Source organism: Hyaena hyaena, unplaced genomic scaffold, assembly GCF_003009895.1.
Source record: "Hyaena hyaena isolate Hyena2069 unplaced genomic scaffold, ASM300989v1 scaffold_1048, whole genome shotgun sequence".
Taxonomy (NCBI): Eukaryota; Metazoa; Chordata; class Mammalia; order Carnivora; family Hyaenidae; genus Hyaena; species Hyaena hyaena.
This window is the reverse complement of record NW_024081671.1, coordinates 301,473-307,761: the sequence shown is the minus strand read 5'-3', so window position 1 is coordinate 307,761 and position 6,289 is coordinate 301,473. Positions and strand designations below refer to the sequence as shown.

At 36.1% G+C, this 6,289-nt stretch overlaps 1 pseudogene; it reads right to left on the bottom strand.

Annotated features, from left to right (window-relative positions):
- Nucleotides 1-1,945: 1,945 nt before the first annotated feature.
- LOC120223775 lies at nucleotides 1,946-5,762 on the bottom strand (annotated as a pseudogene).
- Nucleotides 5,763-6,289: the final 527 nt, after the last annotated feature.

Here is a 6,289-nt window from a genome sequence, read left to right as displayed (position 1 = left end):
TGTTCCTTTTAATACTCAATTTAATGTTAAGAAAGAAATGAAGTGTCACAAAATACACTTTTTTATGGTTGTATTAATGAGACAAACATCTTTTCTTTCTGAAGCCATTATATTAATAACTTACGTGCTAAAATCTTACACTATGTATAAGGTGTATAGAAACATATGAAACCAAATACCAAAACTCTCTAGACTTAAGTATGGAATCTAGGTGCCTCATTTCAGTAAAGAAGTTTGAATTAGGAGAGATTGAGGTGCAGAGCCCCATCCCAGGATAATTGACTGCATCCCAGAGTTTCTGTCCTCTCTCAATATCCAGTATCAGCTTATATGAGGTACCTTTACTCTCGCAAGTAACCTGCACATAAAGTTACTGAGTTGTCTCTACCGCTTGAGATCTCAGTATTGGTTTCATGAAGTCTGTTAGACAAAAGCTTGTGGTGTTAGAAGGAACAGAAGAGTGAGGGAGAAAGGAGAGGTGTGCAGGAGAGCTGATGCCTGTGTTTTAGACACCTCATGAGGATTTTAGATTGTTTTTGGGACTCAGAGTGGAAATCAACATTTGGCTACAATATGACATATCAATGATATTATTTTTTAATTAACATGTGAAATTCAGAGATATTTTAGTAATCCACAGTCTTCTACAGCATGACTGTACAACAGTGGGATAAGGACCTACAGCATGGATCTCTCTATGCTTATATATCTAAGGTTTCTAATGAATCCAGTTAATATGAAGACCTGGATAGTGGACACAGATTACACACCAGCACAGTAGCTTATATCCTGACAATGACCCTGTAGCATGATCATGTTCTGAGGCCATTCTATCTCATAACAGCTGTGGGGCTCTAAGAACATTCAGGATAAATACTGGCATCCAGAAGGAAGGGATTTTGAAGTGGTATATTAAATGGCTAATAGCACATGTTTTGATGGCAGGTCTGTGTTTGAAACTTGAAGCCTCATCCTAATAACTTCACGAGCTTCATCGCTAAATTCTCTAAACTACAATTTCCAAATCTATACATCTTGGCTGGGTATATTTAAAACTTAAATATATAGTGAAACATGCATAATGCACTGAATTTGATTTTAGCGCATATAAATAATAAATTACCCTTTAGCATAATTATAAATTTGTATGTATAAAGAATTGGTCCAATGTTCATTTTTATTGAGACCAAAAAGAAAATATTTTTAAAAATTCTCCCAAGTAAATGGGAGAAAAATATAAAGGGAATTACAGAGGTGATAATATGAAGGAATCATAATATATTTACAGTTAAACTGGTTCACTTATTTATGTCACATTTAATGTTAAGTAGACGACTGATTTGAACAGCTAGCTAATAAGATGATCTATTAGTTAGTAGAATCTTAATCTCATAGCAGAATTATATTTAGGACTCAGGATGTTTGTCCCCCTACTAAACACTTGTATAATCCAGGAAAAATCAACTATTAGCATGCTCATCTTTGTGTATGTACAATAGAGATATTTCCTAAGGATTCTTCTGGACACAAATTCCCAAGGATCTGTAAAAATACTCTACCTGTTGATATAATAATACCCCTTCAATTTACTTATTCTTGTGTTGTCAAATGGGAAATCAACTCAAAGCCTCAGATTTTAATGTCATTTTAGTATTTAAAAATATTTATTCATCATCATGATCAGCCTATTACATTTAGCAATCAAAAGCATGGGTGCAAAAAAAAATCCACACTAAAACCCATTGTTGGAATGCTTTATTACTTTTCACAGAACAGAGACTAAAGTAACCTGTTTTATACTCAGTCACAAATACAGTCCTTGAGTTTTTGCCCATGCATATGAGTATCAGCTAAAACATGGCCCTGCCACCACTGTGCTTGGCGGAGTTCATAAATCTCTTGTAACCTATACCTTCTCTGTCACTTCTCCAGCTCTCCTCTCCTGCTAAGCTTTGTTTCCTGGAAGTAAGTAAAGCCTTCTGCCACTGCCGCTGCTCGAAGTACCATAACCACCTTGGTTTTGTGGTTTGGTAAAGTATTATCTTCTACCACCATAGAGGCTGAAGCATCTCCCTCCAAAATTTCCTCCTTTCATGGGTCCAGAATTGGAAGATTGATTGTTGTAATCGCCAAAATCATGATAGCTTCTACCACCTCCACAATTGCTTCCATCATTACCAAGCCTGTTGTAGCCATCTTTACTACCATCATGTTCACTATCACCCCAACTGCCACCAAAGCCACCTCACCCACTGAAGTATCCTCCACCAAAACCACCTCCACAACCATCCCCAAAGTTTCCAGAACCACTTTGACCTTTTTGGCTGGATGAAGCACTAGCCATCTCTTGCTTGGAGAGGACTTTCCTTACTCCACAGTTGTGGGCATTTACAGTATGGTATTTTGAATGACAATCTTGTCTATGGCGTCATGATCATCAAATATTACAAAGGCAAAGCCTCTGTTCTTGGCACTGCCTCAATCAGTCATGATTTTCATCATCTCAGTTTTCCCATACTGTTCAAAATAATCTCTTAGATGATGTTCTTCAGTGTCTTCTTTAATGCCACTAACAAAAATCTTTCTCACAGTTAAGCGGGCACCAGGTGTTTGAGAATCTTCTCTTGAGACAGCCCTCTTTGGTTCCATGGCTCTTCCACCCACCTTGTGGAGTCTTGCCTTCATGGCCATATCCACCTTCTCCACAGTGGAGGAGGGAGCCTCTGGGATGCTTGATGTTTGCATCTCTCTTTATCACACAGTCCTTGTGCATTCCTCATTGCTTGGAATTGCTCCTCAGATTCTCATGGGACTCTTGTTTGAAAGCTCAGACTTCCAGGGAAGAGCTTCCACAGCTGTTCAGGCTTTTGGGGAGACCTAATTTAGACATGATGGCAGTGGTAAGGGAGGCTTTAACATGCTTACTAGCCAATGTCCACAGGCAGAAAGCTTAATGTCATTTTAGATTATTTTGTTTTCTTCTCCCTCAAGCCTACAGCTACTGGATAGCTGTAGAGTCAGTAAAACATACTGAGGCTCTACTCTCTGCCGATCTTTTGTTTTATAAGCTGTGCTGCCTTTTATTGTCAATAACTAAGTTCTTTTAAGGAGAGGTGGTCACTTTGATATTGTGTTAATAGAAAGGTCAAAAAAGTGTCAGCCTTAAGTATATAAATTGTTGAGCTATGTTTTGTTATTTCCGTTTTTTAATTTTCAGTTTTTATACTTCATATATAAAGCTATGTGCTCTTATTGAAAAAATACAATTGAACTAATAACTCATAAATATTAAATATACACATACATATATATGTATATGTGTATATATATGTATATGTGTATATTTTCAGGACACTGTATTAGATGACCTATGCTATTTTTCAGATCAGTATATATTTAATACAGTTTATTTTTTAAATTTCATTGGCCATGATTTAAACTCTAATGAAGCTAGCACTCTTATAAATACATTGTTTTATGGAGTTTAATTATTTATATTAATCGCAATCATTAAATGAGTTTTCACTATAGCGAAAACAATATAGCCCTGGAATTCCATTTGCTTCTAGAAATCCCATGTCTGGGAAAGTAGGGCATTTGGAAAAAGGAGAACATTACTTTCACTAATGATCAATTTCAGCTCTCTGACTTTCTGGGCCTTTGGGCATCTTCAAAGAAAAAGAGAAAGACTTTTGGAATTTGTTACTTTCTTTAGCTCATGGGAGGCAGGTCTTATTTTGAAATGGTTTGGTTAAAGGACCCAATAAAAAGGCAAATTAACCTTCTAGACCTGATCTGTCTGGTATGGTTTATAAAGGCAGAAAAATCTAAGCTGAGATAGGAAGCATGAGGTTGGCACAGGCTAAGTAAGTGAAGGTGATTTGGTACAATGAAGTTGTATATACATTGGTCCATAGATGAGAGAACGTGGTTTATTTTAGAAACTGAAAAAAAAAGCTATAGTTAATATAACGTAGACATAATGTTTGTTATTTGCAAGGGAATGTTATATTGATTGAGAAAAAAGGGATGCAGTTGGATTATTATACAGAGATGGACTTACTTAGTGTTTCATCACACACATGAAGAATTTTGGAATTGATTCTAAAAGCCACGAGGAGACAACACAGTGTTTTAAGTGAAAAGGGAAATGATCAAATTTCCATTAAAAAAATTGGAAACTAAAGTTATTAGATTCTTGGTATTCTTAGAGCTTGTGAAGTTAGACGACAAAATACAGCGTGCAGTCATCTAAAGTAAAAAATACAGAGAAGGTAAATTGTCTGCCTTGATATCACAGTGCTATTGAAATGGGAGTGGAAGGGAGAATTGTTGAAACACAGGTCATCACTCTTGAAGGTATCCTTTTTGGGAATGTGGAAGTTATTAAAATTCTTTTTTAAATAAAAATACTTTTTTAAATACTCTTCACCGGCTGCTGGGTGTCATTCAAACTCACCAACCAACCAATCAAAAAACAATGAAAGAAAGAAAAATAAAGAAAAAATCTGCTAATATTACTTTTCCATAACTCTAATGAAATGGCTGAATAAAATCTTTTACAAGCATTTCTGCTGTGCCTGGTTGGCTTATTCAGTTGAGCGTCCAACTCGAGTTCAGCTCAAGTCATGATCTCAGTGTTTGTGGCATTGAGCTCCACATTGGGCTTTGTGCTGGCAGCCTGGAGTCCGCTTGAGATTCTCTCTCTCTCTCTCTCTCTCTCTCTCACTCTCACCTCCTCTTTCTCTTTTAAAATAAATACATAAAGTTTAAAAAATAGCATTTCTCCTAGCATGATATACTTTTCTGAAAGGTAAAGATTTAAAATAACTATCAAAATAGTACATATCAAGTATGATATTTTCCCTGAATTGCCAGACTATTAGAAAATAGAGGTCCAAACAGAGCTGTTTTTTCTATTTATAAACCCTATTTATCATTTGCTATGGAAGCACAGATTTTATTGCTCTGCAGGTTAAACCACCATCTACTCCTCTGTATCTAGACAGTTTTTGATAATATATTTATCTTTCTTGAATATGGGGATTACAGAAATAACAGTGTGAGGCTTACTTGCTAAGAGTAATGATGTCAATGTTATCAAGAGCTGAGGATGTCACAAGAGAGTTAAAGATCAAGAAAAAGGTCAAGATCATTTTGACCATGGAAAAAATAAATGGCTCTCTCCCTTTCTCCCAGTGTGTGCTTTCTAACAGTGTAAAAAAAAAAAAAAATGCTCATATTCTCAAAAGTGTTTTCACTCTTCACCTCTGTATTAGTTTGCTAGGACCACATACAGACTGGGTGTCTTAAACATTTATTTTCTCAGAGTTCTGAAGCTGGAAGTCCAAGGTCAAAATACCAGCAAAGTTGGTCTTCTCCGAGGCCTCTCTACCAGGCTTGCAGATGGTTGCCCTCTTGCTGCCTCTTTACATCGTCATCTTTCTGTACATGTGCTCCTCAGGGTCCCTGTTTTTGGGTCCAAATTTCTCTTCTTCTAAAAATGGATTAAAACTGGGTTAAGCATTAAAATAAAGCCATTATGCTCTAATGGCTTCATTTTAACTTCCTCTTTAAAAGCCCATTCTCCAAATACAGTCATATTCTGAAGCATTGGGATTAGAGCTTAAGTATATGGATTTGATGGGGACACAGTTCAGCTCTATGACAAAGGTTGGTCAGTGACACCTTATCACCAACTCAAAAATACCTGCAATTTTCCAGGTCTTTCTCCATTTGCCTTCACTGATTAGTTTGCTCATCCTGGCATAGGAGATTCCTTACCCATTAAATGTCTACACCTTTTGTTCGCATTTCTCTAAAACATTTCTAGTCCTGGCTTGGCAACTCAGTTCAAAACCTTTACAAATAAAAATCTTTGGTGTAAATAGAACTTGTTGGTCTCTAATACACAATTTGCCACTTAAGTTTTTCTAAACTGGATTCTAATTGTCACACATATTTCTTTTGTCTCCTATCTAGATTATACTCATGGATATTGGAATGACACTTTATCTTCACTTTATGTCTTAGTAGTGTTCAACAGAGTGTGGTGTACATAATATATTCTCAAATAATGCTGTTTGATTGGATTTCTGATTAGCAAAGTATGCAGCTACCAGAATCTGTTTCTTTTCAATGTTACCTTAATGGCTTTGTGAATTCCCAGTACTAATTTTCATTCACTGTATTACTTTGTAAACCTCTACAGTGCTTGAGTGGACTGTTAAATGTTTTATATAATGCTGAAAGCCTGAGAGTTACCTTGGTGCACTGTCATAGATGGGTA